This window comes from Ambystoma mexicanum, chromosome 1q (genome assembly GCF_040938575.1).
Source record: "Ambystoma mexicanum isolate Mex_15411 chromosome 1q, UKY_AmexF1_1, whole genome shotgun sequence".
NCBI lineage: Eukaryota > Metazoa > Chordata > Amphibia > Caudata > Ambystomatidae > Ambystoma > Ambystoma mexicanum.
The window spans coordinates 1,003,374,566-1,003,387,966 of record NC_090922.1 but is presented as its reverse complement, the minus strand read 5'-3'; the positions used below and the strand labels follow the sequence as shown (position 1 = coordinate 1,003,387,966).

General features: G+C 41.2%; 1 protein-coding gene across 1 annotated transcript in view; it reads left to right on the top strand.

Annotated features, from left to right (window-relative positions):
- The window catches only part of AK5 (adenylate kinase 5), a 3,278,219-nt gene that overhangs the window by 353,930 nt on the left and 2,910,888 nt on the right, over positions 1–13,401 (top strand). The window lies entirely within an intron of this gene.

The following is a 13,401-nucleotide window of genomic DNA, read 5'->3' as shown; positions in this document are numbered from 1 at the left end:
TTCAACAATCCTTACCCCACCTCCCATCAAAATGGATATCACTTTTTTTTTGACACACTAGAAGCACCTTGTTGTATTGAGAATATTTTATGTTTTTGCCTGAGTTCATCCTGTTCCAATAAATGCCTTTCTTGTAAGAAAGCAATTGATGCCCCTATTTCCTCTGTTACCGCCAACTTTACCACTAAGCCAAATTATGAGTTTGGGCCTGGAGTTGACGATGAACCTCCAGGAAAATCCTAGAGGTATATTATCCCACTCATCACTGAAAAATCAGCAGAATTGGCAGAATTAGCATGGCGGAAATTCTGCTAAAAGTGCCCCATTGAGTCCAATGTACTCATAAATGAGCACTTACACTGCCACCCCACATGTAATCCAGTGTTAATGCCAAGGGACCAAGAGGTGGAACCAGTAATTCAGATGGGCAGTATTTCAGCTGATTTACCACCGATATATCTCCCAACTTCGATGAGCTGGACAAAGTGAACATGTGTCAAAACATCAGGGGTTAGGTTTTTACTCTTCTGAAAAGTTTTGTACACTCTATGCATTCAGTCTATAACAATCTCCTCTGGCAACTGCAGGACCTGCCAAAACAAGGTTGAGCAAACTCTTCCAGGTAACCACCCTGCACTTGTTTGGGTATTCCCCAAATCCTGATATTATTGTGCTGCAGTCTATTTTCTGCATCTTACTGTGTGGCAAGTATGGTCTCGGCATTCTCCTGCAGCCCATCTCTGTCTGCTGCTTTTCCAGTTCACATAGCACATTGTCCAACTACTCTAACCTTCTTTTTTTCTGCTGCTAACACATGTGTATCCAGGTCAGCCATAGATTTTGATTGGTTTGCTAAACTTTCATTTTCTTTCTCGCTTAAGCTCGAGCAGCATGAGCTATGCATCACTTTTGTCACAGGGGCATCATCCAGAATGTTGTTCTTGTGGAGTATGGATTTGGAACACTGTTTTTTTGTGAGGCTTCCATAGCCCTCTTCTTGGTTGCAATTAGCATTTAAGACCCCCAGAGTTTGGTCCGTTTTGTTTCCCTGCAATGTTTGCGATAATTACTCAGACTGCAATGTGACATTCTTATACTTCAATCAATTTATAGCTCTCTGTGGTGATCTTTATAGTTCTAGAAGATAGCTCCTTTCAAACTAAATGCCTGCAAGCCCCCAATGCTCCTCATCATGGGCACTAAACAACTTTCCACTACACAACTTCAGCTGCTTCTACATTACCACTTAATCTGTTTAAATCTTCCTCCTCTCTCAGGAGCAAGACTTCATCCATTCTTCATTTAGTTTCCCCCTCCAGCTACTGCACTGAGGGCCTCATCAGGGCCTTGGCGGTATCCCAGTGGTAACAGCGCTGGTGGTAATAGCCCCAAAACTTGGGATTGGGCATAGTGGTAATGTGGTGATAATATCGTGTATTTGTGTGAACATATGTATCACATTCGTTTTTTGTTTGCCTTCTGTTCTTTTTCCTTAACTTTAGTTCTACATGTGGATATGAGTAGGATGCAGCTAACTCATTAGTACATGATACACATATGTGATTTATTGTGGTGCATTGTATTGACAATAATAAGATGTATTTATCTTTATTGTATTATTTAATTATTTTGGTATGTTTGTGTTTTTTCCTTATGTTTCTCTGATGCTTGTATTGTAACAAATCATGTAACATTTTGTGGACATATCATGAACTCGTACTTGTATGGTGAATGACTTGTTGCCCTGATGACAGACTTTGTTGCGAAATGCATTGGCTTCTGCACTGCATACTGCATTCTAATGATGGAATACAAGAGGATTGAGTTTATATATTGGAGTACAAGGAATATTATTGAAGATAATAAGGATTTAGCAAAATGGATAAACAGAACTAAATGAATGTATAATTAAAGATCTCATTGTGAGCATCTGGTCGGTCCAGAGGATCCTCTGAACCTTTCTTGTGGCAATAGATACCCTTGTGCTAAGGACTGTTGTACCAGTTTTTCTGAAAAACACCATTTACTGTTTGGAAAAAGATATATTTAGATATTGATAGATTTACTTATCTGTTTAGGAGTGGTGCCCACCTGCCTCCTTTTTATTGGTAATATCGTTACTACCACATTATTGTCGCTCTGCCCAACCTTTGATGAGACCCTGATGTTTGTCGCATTAGCAATCCACAGATTGTGCCTCTTACCGGTAAGAGGGAGGGTTTGGGAGAGGTTTTTGCCAAGATTAGCCTTATTTTCAGTGGTTCACAGCTTGATGAAATTCTTTACTGGCCATCCGTCTTTGGTATTTTATTTATGGGTACCTTCTTTATCCCGCACTCGGGGCAGCCTGTATTGCGCGAACGATCAGGTTTGGTTGACCCCGACATGCGAGGGAGGGATGAACAGGACTCACACCATCTAAATCATTCCCCGGCATCTGCACATTTGTTAGGCTGTGTCGCGCCTCCACATATTTATTTCTTTACACATTCACTGTCATCTTTGTCTCTGTCCTGGAATTCTCCTTTGGCCCACACTGCTAAAACTATCGTCAAAGAACCCCGGTTACCCGCATAGCCAGTTACTGCAGGGTCACCAATCCTGGGGGAATGTCAGACCCCAGTTTTCTATCTGTTCTTGAGTGTCAGGGATTCCATCGAGCCTCGGTCTCACTGGGAACGTGTCTTCGGTCCTTCCCTGGTTGACAGGCCGCAATGGTTACTGTTTTACCAAAGTGCTCATTAGATGGATATATGACTGGCACAGGATGGAGAATCATGGAAAATAAAGAGCACATGATTAGAAGAGTGCAAAAGGTGGACATGACACTAGAGCATATGTGGCGGTGCATGCTCCTTGTGCAGCAAATTGACCCACCGGCTCAAATCACAAGTCGTCGACAAAGAGATGACCCACAATCCTTTACTCTTCACGTACCCACCCTCTGGAGCTCGATCCTGGTATCGGCGCGGAATGCCCCCACAATTCTCCAGTTTCACAATTCTCTCAAAACATGGCTTTGTCAACAACGCCTGACCAAGTACTAATCCCAATGGATACACAGATCACAACTTGCAATTCTGTGCTACTGTTAAACAATGCCTGCCCTAATGCAATCACAGAACATAGGACTACTTTCATGTTTAAACATACAGGTACCATTATATACATGTTTCTGTCAACCATTGGTTGGGTATCATAGAGCTGATAGTTCTGCAATTGCCTGAGAAATAATTGTAATATGTGTCATGCCTGTCCGTTTTGTAATGACAACAATTCATCAAGTTCATCAAATGTAACACAATGGTGTATTGATAGGGACTAATCCAACCACACAAAAGCATTACATACACACCATTGTTAATCCACAGTGGTACATCATTTACTAATGTTCATGGTGCAGGTACCCAAGTGAAGAACTCCACTGAACTCAAATGTTAAACCCAAATATTTACATTCACCTGTGAATGGTTTGTTAAGTTATTAGCGCTAAACTGCTCTAGAAGTGACAATACTACTATGGTAATACAGGGTGGAGTTAGCACAAAGGCGGGGGTATGCACCCCCTTATGGTCCTTGCTCTAGATTGTTAGAAGCATTGGGTATAATAATAATGATAGAGTTGTGTCGGAAGCGGCCATTCTTTGTGTTCTTTGTGCTTTCCTGTTGAACCTTGCACTGTGTGGCTTGATGCCACAAGGTGCTTTGTTCTAGCCTAATTGCCTAATTGCGGTCGTAGCAAGTTGCAGGCTGAGAGCCGAGGGCTATAAACTGTGTGTGTACGTGAGTAGCAGAGGAGGAGGCCCGGACTGCTGCTGGGAGTTGCTGGTGGGTTGTTTTCTGAGACCGGTGTGGCTGGGGGTGACAAGCGCGTGTCACAGAGTGTGGTGCCCCCCGTTGATGAGACACTAGCCAGCGGGTCCTCTTCTTGGTGAGCACCTGGTCCAAGTGAGCAGGTGAGCCTAACCCTGAATTCTGAATACTGAAGACTGGCTGGTCCACCGACCTGTTAGTGAGACAGCTGGAGAGACAGACAGTAGGCCTGTAGCAAACTACCAGCTGTGGCCAGATTTGTATGCTCCCAATCAATTCATTGACTGGTATAGTGTTCCGGAAGTTAGCAAAGACTTTGTATTGGCTTTGTTTTGGAAGCTGGCTAATACTGTTACATCTGCAGCTACATTTTTAGCTAGTTGTTGCTAGCTGCATTTTGCCCCTTTGCCCATTGCCTCGAGCTAATTTCTAAGCTTAACCCACACATAAGTCCAGGAAGTGCACTCAATTGTGACTGCTGCTGGGTTGTTTTGTGGTGGATTTCTGGACATGAGTGGAGAGAATATTAAGATAGGCCCCCTATTTTTCATATTAATTTAAAAATAATTTTACTGAGATGCCAAGCTAAAAAAAACTGCAGCTATACCAAAATGTATAATCTACGGAGTACTGACTGACGACTTGCGAGCCCTGGAACTTGAAAACGGTGGCTTATCAAGTGAGGGTGGTGTTGTCAGTGATGACCGGGTCTTTAGTCACCCGGCTTTGGGCCATGAGGCATTTAATACAATGTCTGTTGATCCATTGACAGGAGCTACTAAAACCGGACTTTATATCGCGCAAATAAGGATGGAAGACATAGCCTCGCCATCTTCGGCACAACAAGTCCACAATCTATGAACGGAGGGTTTGGAATACACCACTAGGGAGTGGCGACCAACTGGTGGCCTTGCAATTCTGGTACGCACTACTGTGTGCGCATCACTCCAACGGATACCTACCTACTCATAGTCAAGGTCTCTTGGCTGTTTTAGTTACACTCAAAAACACTGAGTGTTCATTTCAGATAATCTTAGTTAATATTTACTGGAACCCGGCTAATTCTAGCCTTATAGACAGTTTAGAATTGCTGTCTGTTTTTCTTTCAAGCGTTAGTTTGAAAAAGGGCATGGCTGAGATCATCTTAACGGGAGACCTAAACTCTCATTGCATTCTAAAGGCCCATGATGCTCTTATGAAACCAAGGGGAAAATTGGTTTCAAATGGTAAGAAATGGTTATCTTTCTTACCAAAATTGGAATTTAAAAATGGTAAAAGGTTGCATTAAGGAGGACATTTCTGCTGCAACTGCATAGTCAAGGGTGTTTCCAACTCAATTTTGGACTATTTCCTGCTCTCTGGTGAGTTTTTTATGCTATGCTCTGCATTCCAAGTTTTGGATAGAGGGGCTAGCGACCACAATAAATTAACAATGAGGCTTGATAGTCAACAAAGGCACGTGGTTCAGTCCAATGATTCCCAATCGATCTTAAATACTGGTAAAAACAGAGTCGTTAAATTTAAATATATTGGCTTGATTTCGAACCAGAAATTGAGTCAAGTTAAAACGAGAGTTTGCATGAAGAGTTTGTCAGTTGCTGTAACCCCCTGAGGCTGATAAACTTTCTGTGGGATCTTGATCCTCCTCAACCCCTGCTGGCTCTGCTTGGTAAAAGCTATGCACATGCATTTGATGACGAGATGTGGGCTAGAAAAAGATAATTAAGGAAGTCCATTAGAGACCTAAAGCATAAGGTTGGGTCCCAGCTTGTATATAAGAGGGAGGTAAAATCTCTATGAAACAAGTAAAGGAATTAGATATGAGCCCATAAGTTTCTCTGCTGTCGGCAAGATGGAGTAGCTATGCTGACTATGTTGTGGACAAAAAAAACATGTAATTTTTGGAGCCTGATCAATAATTCTAAGCAATTCCAGATTGATTTTCAAAGTAATGTTATCTCTTATGATACAAGTGTAAGTACTTTTTCGTGTATCTTTCAAGGAAAATCTACTATTGAGTTGAAGGATGAACTATGGGGTCCCCTGACAAATGTCATTCGATAGAGAATTGCTTATAGATTTGACATCCAAATTTTCCACCTCTAGAGCCCCAGGACCGAATGGTCTCACCAATGCAATTTTAAAGTCTAACACTGCCTATGGACTTCCGTTCTCCAAATTTTTTTCGGGGGAATTTTGAAGTCCTCTAGCCTACCATCCTCATGGAAAACTGCAGCTGTAATCCTCATCTACAAGAAGGGCGATTGGTCAGACCCGTTGAACTATCGGCCGATCGCCCTTCTAGCTGCAGATGGGAAGATCTTTGCAGCTGCAGTGCTCATAAATTTGGAAACATGGGTAAAGGATGAAAACCTTCTATGCAAAGTGGAAACAGGCTTTCGCAAAGGCTGTTTATCAACCCTTAACGGGTTGATAATGTCAATGCATGCTGAAACATCTGTGGGTAAAGAGGGCTGCACTCTGTATGGCACCTGGCATGACTTATCAAGGGTGTTCGATATAATTAGTAGGGAACACCTTTGGACCAGGCTCCTCCTTTGGAGGATCCCTAGGGCCTTAATTGTCATAATAGTGGCATTGCATCAGGACTCGTCTCTCTATGTTCGAGTGAACGCAGGGGAAGCATTGTATCGTGAAGTTCAAACTAAAAGAGGTGTGAAGCAGTGGTGCAGGTTACAGCCCTGCCTCTGTAACCTGTGCTTGGCAGACTTGGGCCGGGCCTTGGCTGGTCACTCATTGGCTACCCCAAAAATTGGAAAGAACTCCATCGCATAGATGGCCTACTCGAATGATATCCTCCTGCTGGGCTATACTCCAAGGGGATTGCAAAACTTACTCTCAGCCTTCGGGCAGTACGCAGACTTGAATGAGTTACAAGTCAATCCAGTGAAACCTAAGATTTTAGTCTTTAAAAATCTGTGTAAGGCTAGGCCTAGTTATAAATGGTTGTTATATGGCCAGGCCATTCCTGTGGTAAACACATTGCCTTATTTGGGGCTACGGATGTGAGTATTTCAAACAAACAGTGCTCTGGAAATATACCTAATTATGAAACTGAAGAAAATCAACAAAACTAACTGTAAATTTGCAATTCGTCCACTGATTGAGTTCTACAAGGATAAGGTAATTGCATCACTCCTTTAGGGATTGGAAGTATAATATCATTCTCAGGAAATACACTGGGCTTGTGTAGAGGGCAAGATATGGAAACAGGTTTTACATCTCCCTACGAGCTGCCCTATAGTTATTTTGACATATGAGCTGGGTCTCTGATCGTTAAAGATGAATTCAGATTGGAAGATTTGATCACTATTTAGAGCGATATTGACACAACGTAAGAAATCAATGTATGAGAACCATTTGGTGGATTTAAATGTGATTCCAGTTTGGTTCTCTTTAATTTGCAGAGACATGGGGTACTTGTTTTGGAAAGTTGTGATCGCACAATTCAGGAATTGATGGATACTCGCATTGGAGTTAGGCAGGCATTGGCTCGAGCAGACTGGATTTGAACTATTGACCAAATGCCAGTCTTGAAGATTGCTGGCTCCTTATCAGCCTTTGATAAACCGAGAGGCTTTCTGCCAAACTACCTGACCTGTTTTCCCAACAAAATAATGAGATAAAAATGTTGAGACTTAGGCTAAAATTGATTAAAATGGGAGAGATACAACTTATTTGAGATAAGGCCATAGTGAAAACTCCTAAATGTACCTTTTGTGGGGATCAAGTTGTACAAACATGTCATCATCTCTTAATTGTCCGTAGGGCCACAATAAGCTGATGTGTGAATATTTGGGTAACTTTCTCTCCTCCTTAGATTGGTTTCTACTGATTCATTTTGGGGACGCCACATTGTCGGTCATGAAAGACGTCTTACTGTTGAACTTTTAAAGATCTTATGTAGTTTGGGTTTTATCAACTTTAAATAAGCTGAATATAACTTGATTTTCAATTTTTGTACCAAGAGTGGTCTTTTACTTAAGCTGTTATGTTTCTGTGTTATATTTTTAATTATTCTTTACGCTTCTTTTTACTATATCAGGAACGAATGTTAGAAGCATCAAAAGATTATTATTTTTTTTGTTCCTGAAAAGGAGCAACATGTCGGCTGTAACACAATAAATACAAAAATTTAGACAATTGTTATATGCATACAATCTTGAAACATCCTCATCTGGATTGTTTGTGTCCTATATGGTGTATGGCACTAATTCTTCCATGAGGATATACACTGCAGAGATGGATGTCTCATTGACAGCAGTTGACTGATAGCAGCTTGCATTTGATGCAACTGGATTAGGTCATCCACAGCAGCCAGGTCGAACGACATGGCTGTGATGGAGGATCTCACCAACTCAGTATTGATGTATTATGCGTGGCTATACTTTAAATTAGTGGCACCCACCATTCTCAATTCCCTTTTCAGGCCATTTACATGGACAAGGTTTTTGATCTGGTATGTATATGATGTTCTAATTCCCAAGTACACAACCAGCATTGAAATGCCCCTCTAATGCTGGAAACATTGAAGTCACTGATGGTATCCTAACTTAAACAATACTATGTGGAGACAGCCCAATTAATATGCATTTTTGAAGGCCAGGTGACCATCATTGTTGCATATCATGTAGGACTGGGTATATCAACGTTAGAATCCACAACTGAGTCTTTTCTGGTCGTCCGGCCATTTAGGAAGGTGAAAACTAATAAAGAGTAGTTGCATAGGAAGATCAAAACGAGCAGGCAGGTATATAGTTATTGAACGGAGTCGTGTACAAAAGACGTCTTTAAATGAGGTACTTCAGGAGAGAAGGCAAACTCTTTGTTACTTCTGTCTGTTTCCTGAAACCACAATCCCTTAATTAGTCAATTAACTCCAGCTGTAGATAACTAACATAGACTGTTGTTCACTAGGCAGTCTTACCTGAGCAATCATTTGTGACAAAAACAGTTAGGATAATATGCGCTGAGTCTTTCTTGAAATAAACCAATACATTAAATTCAGTTGGTTCGGAAAAAATCCTCTATTACCAATGTTTGCATGTGCAGTAAATATGTAAATTATATTTCCCAAATGCCTAGATTTCCAAAAGTACCAACATCAACCGATTGGGGCACGTGCATATGTTTCACCCAAGTGTGAGCTTTCTCAAGGCAAAATGTCATCACATCAATGAATTATCTCATGTGTCATTACATATTAATTATCCACTTCCAATGAGCATTTCACCTAGGTGCATGTATAAGCATTTCCCAAAGTGTGTTTCACCCCAGTGTGAGCTCTCTCAAGGAAAAAGAGACCATAGTGGTCAAATAATGTCATCACATCAATGAATTTTCGCATTTGCCATCATATTTCATTTGAGTACATTTCCATTGTATCGAAAATAGATATTTCGCGTGTTTCTTCACATATCATCATATGTACTGTTTTACACTTAAGTACATTTCTCTTATGTCAATAACACATGTTTGCCTAAAGTGTATCACTGTGCATACAATGAAGATACTTGGCCCTTTTTGTAGAAATGTATATGTAGAAATGTATGTGTGTTGCACGATTTATCCTTTAAATCTTAGCATGTTTATTCCATTTCACCTGTAGGAAATAAGGAAAGAGGTTAATTATTTGAATAATCTGAAAACAGAAGCCTTAAATCATGTTGAATAACACTCCATACAGATGAAATAGAGTGCACATGTTGGCCAAATATTTCAATTGTATGGACAGTGATACGCTTTAGACAAACATGTCACTGACATTAGGGAAATGTACAATAATACATATGATGATATGAGAAGATGCGTGCAAAATGATGCTTAATACCCAGAGGTTTCTAAGCGCGAACCCGAGGTTCAAGCCTTTTCGTTGCTTTGTGTCGCCTTGCTTCCAAGGCGAGCGCGTTGCCCGTGAACTATCCTCACGAGACCACTAGGGTCTCTTTTTCCTTGATAGTGCCCATACCAGGGTGAAACACACTTTGGGGAACTGCTTAAAGATGCATCTAGGTGAACTGCTCATTCGAAGTGGGTAAATAACATGTGAGGACACATGCGAACATTCATTGATGTGATGAAATTACATGGCAACTAGGGTGTCTTTTGTTTTGAGAAATCCCACACTTGGGTGAAACATATGCACGTGCCCCAATAGGTTGATGTTGACACTTTGCGAATTAAGGCATTTGGGAAATGTAATTCACATACTTACTGCACATGCAAAAATTCGTAATAATTATTGTTTCTTTCCAATTTTCTCCTGAATTGAATTTATGGGTTAATTTAAAGAAAGACTCAGCACATATTATCCAAACTGTTTTTGTCACTTATGACTGTGATACTCCCTGGTATAGGAACTCCGTAAAGAGAGGCAATCATATAATACATAGGGCATCATTATGAATTTGGTGGTAAAATTGGTGGTAAATCTAGTGAATTACACCAAAACGATCACTGTTACCGCCACTATGTCCTGTGGAGTTACCAAGGGATTACAAGTGGTGGTAATTCCCCATTATTTTTGTAGTCCATTGAACTCCAGGATGATTGTTGGTGGATTTACTCTCAGCAGACTTTCTGTGCACTAACTCCGCTGATTTTTGGAGGTAAAGTGGCGGATTCACCTCCATCTTTTTCATGGAGGTAAATCATTCACATTACCCCTACATGTATAATTCGGTGGTGTGGAAAAAAAAATTGCAGGAATTCTGTTACCTGCAAAAATAGTGCCAGGAATGAAGTTACCACGACTTTTTTCCTGCACCGCCAAACTTGTAATGAGGCCTGTAGTCTACACACCCAATCCACCCAACCCATATTATTAGTTTGGCAGGTAAATGTATTCTTTAAAACAGTCTCATGAGAAACAAAGCATGCTAATATAAAAGAAGCTGGGATAAATTATGTATTTGCTCAGACTGATCAGTTCCACGGTACCATGTTGATGGGGTAATCTTTCAGTAGGTGTTTGCAGAGGTGTGAGAGTTACCATTTATTTTCGTTCCTGCTCCAAGAGTGAGTGTGTGCATGATTGTCCCATCAGAGGGGCTTCAAAATCAACAGGTGCTTCTTTGTTTAAGGATTTTAATGTGTGTGTGTGAGTGCAAATATTACTCAATTCATTTTTGCGGGTATTCAGTGTGAGCATAGCTTCAGGAAGAGATGGACAGCTGAACATTGGTGGAGGGAGCAGGCATACAATCGATGGTCACAAAGCTAAACAGTCCTTTCAACACAGCATTTATCACCAACATACTGTTGTGTAGGTTAGAAGGGAATAGTTAACATTCATAATTATTGGGAAACCTATAATACTGTTGGCGTAGGGTAAGGAGGGATGCAATGGGAAGTGGTCTTTAGAATGCCATTGTTAGGAAGGATACTGGTCTAGGTGGGCTTTTTAGGGGTGTCTTACAGGTTTGAAGAGGGTGGTGCTTCTTGAAGACGAGGGTCTTTATTTGTTTCATTAATTGCATGGGAGTGGCAGCAAGTTTGGCCATAAGGTTCCACAATCCTGGGACAAATAAATTGAGAGTGCCTGTTTCCGGTTTCTTTTTTGCATTTCAGCTTCTCTAATCTAACCAAGTCATATCTTCTGTTAAGGCGCTGACTATCAGAGATGGTGAGTTTGTCTGCCAGGATAGAGGGAACGTGTATGGTCATAGCCTTGCATATGATGCAGCTTGATTTGAAGGTGCTGCATGCTTGTATTGTTAGCCATTATGGTTTAATGAGTATCAGCGTAACATGGTCATATTTGTCAAGAACTTTGAGGTGGGCATTTGTATGCAGGACGCTGCTCATAGGTGGTACGGTGGCCGTGGATAAGCCCATATGCAAGGCTTTTCCTCTATTCAGGTGAGAGAGAACCAGGGCCTGAACCGTAGATCTGAAGCTGGTGACTGACGGGAAGAGCTTTATTCTCAACAGAAGGGATAATTGGTACGAGTTCTATATGCGTAGACGTCCACTTTCTATACACTTTATTACAGCCAGCCTCTATGTGTGGTGCTTTCTATTTGGATTCTGTTCTCTTGGACCGGATACCCTAGGGTAGTGATGAAAAAAGGTCAGGTTTTTGGATTAACAATCATGGGTGTCAATGGGAATCATTTCAGTCCATTGGATAAATAAATTCCAAAATAAGCTCCAGCTCTTGGGACAGTATGCATAAGAGTGGAGGCCCATAATTAGAGCCAGCTGCCTATCTCCTGTCAATTGCACCAATGATTGACACGTGGTTTGGAGACACCAAATAAATACATTCACAGGTTATAGCACCCACACTAACTATATAAATGACTTCTGGGCAGAAAGCCAATGTAAATAACATCAAAACGAAATTTTTGACCTTTAGTCCTTTTGCAGCCACTTCAGAAATAAGATCACAAGTTACAACTCTAAAGAGGATTAAACAAAAATAAATCCCAAAATGTTTCCCACTGGATCCTACAGGAACTGGATCGCCTGTTTCCACATCATATCATTATATGCTTTTAGCATGCTTCCCATCGATCTTCACACCCACCACACAGAGCACTGCACCTTATGGGTCTACAGATGTTTTGGAACACGCTCCAAAGATACCTCACTATTCACAATGCTGGCTGGTGCTGATGGGAGTTGTAGTTCAAAACACCTGCAGATCCAAAGGTTGCAGACCCAGCGTGGAACTGCTCCACACACACCCACTAATAAATGCTATATCCATGATGACCAATGGGAGAACCAACACGCATGCATGGAGCAAGATCCCAAATGTGCAGAATAACAAGGAGAAATAGACAGTCCGAAACCGAACAGAAATGTTGACGTTTTAAAGAAACAGTTGCAATCTGCCACTCATCAATCAGACCAGTGTAGGCTGGGAGCAAAATACATATTTACATATCTTAACAATCTGAAAAAACAGATTTCCATCACCTACCATATCAATTGTAAAACATTCAGCGTTATGCAGCACACTCTTCTCCGAAAACACCTCGTCCATTGTCAGGCATAATTCTATCAATACATGACTGCACTCTGCCAACACCAGAAACCTCTTCTAAACCAGATGCCTACACTTCCTGATGCCCTGCAGAGTCTATCACTCAGGGGTAGCCAACCTGTCACCTTCCATATGTTTTGGCCTACAACTCCCATCAGCGCCACCCTGCAAAATCTATGGGTAGGGATCATAGGAGTTGAAGGCCAATATACCTGGGTGGAATCAGGTTTGCTAGCCCTACATAATTCTGTGGTACTGGATGGCCCAATCCTCTGCTAGATTTACCCCTCCCATTTTTTCCTGATTTCTGCCTATTTTGGGTGTAACGCAGTGCTGGCCATATATCATTTGACTCATGCTCTGTCTAAAGACTCATTGTTTATCAAAATGAAAGGAAATATGAGGTAATAATCATGTTTGTATGTTGGATAAGTGGTGAAACACCGTACAGTGGTTGTCACTGCCCCTTTCTAAATTTCAGAATTTGTAGAAAATTCTGGGGCAGCCATAACTGGAAGTGGCTAAAATGTAACCAAATGAAATTTCACATATCCAGTAATTATTGTTTGAATGCA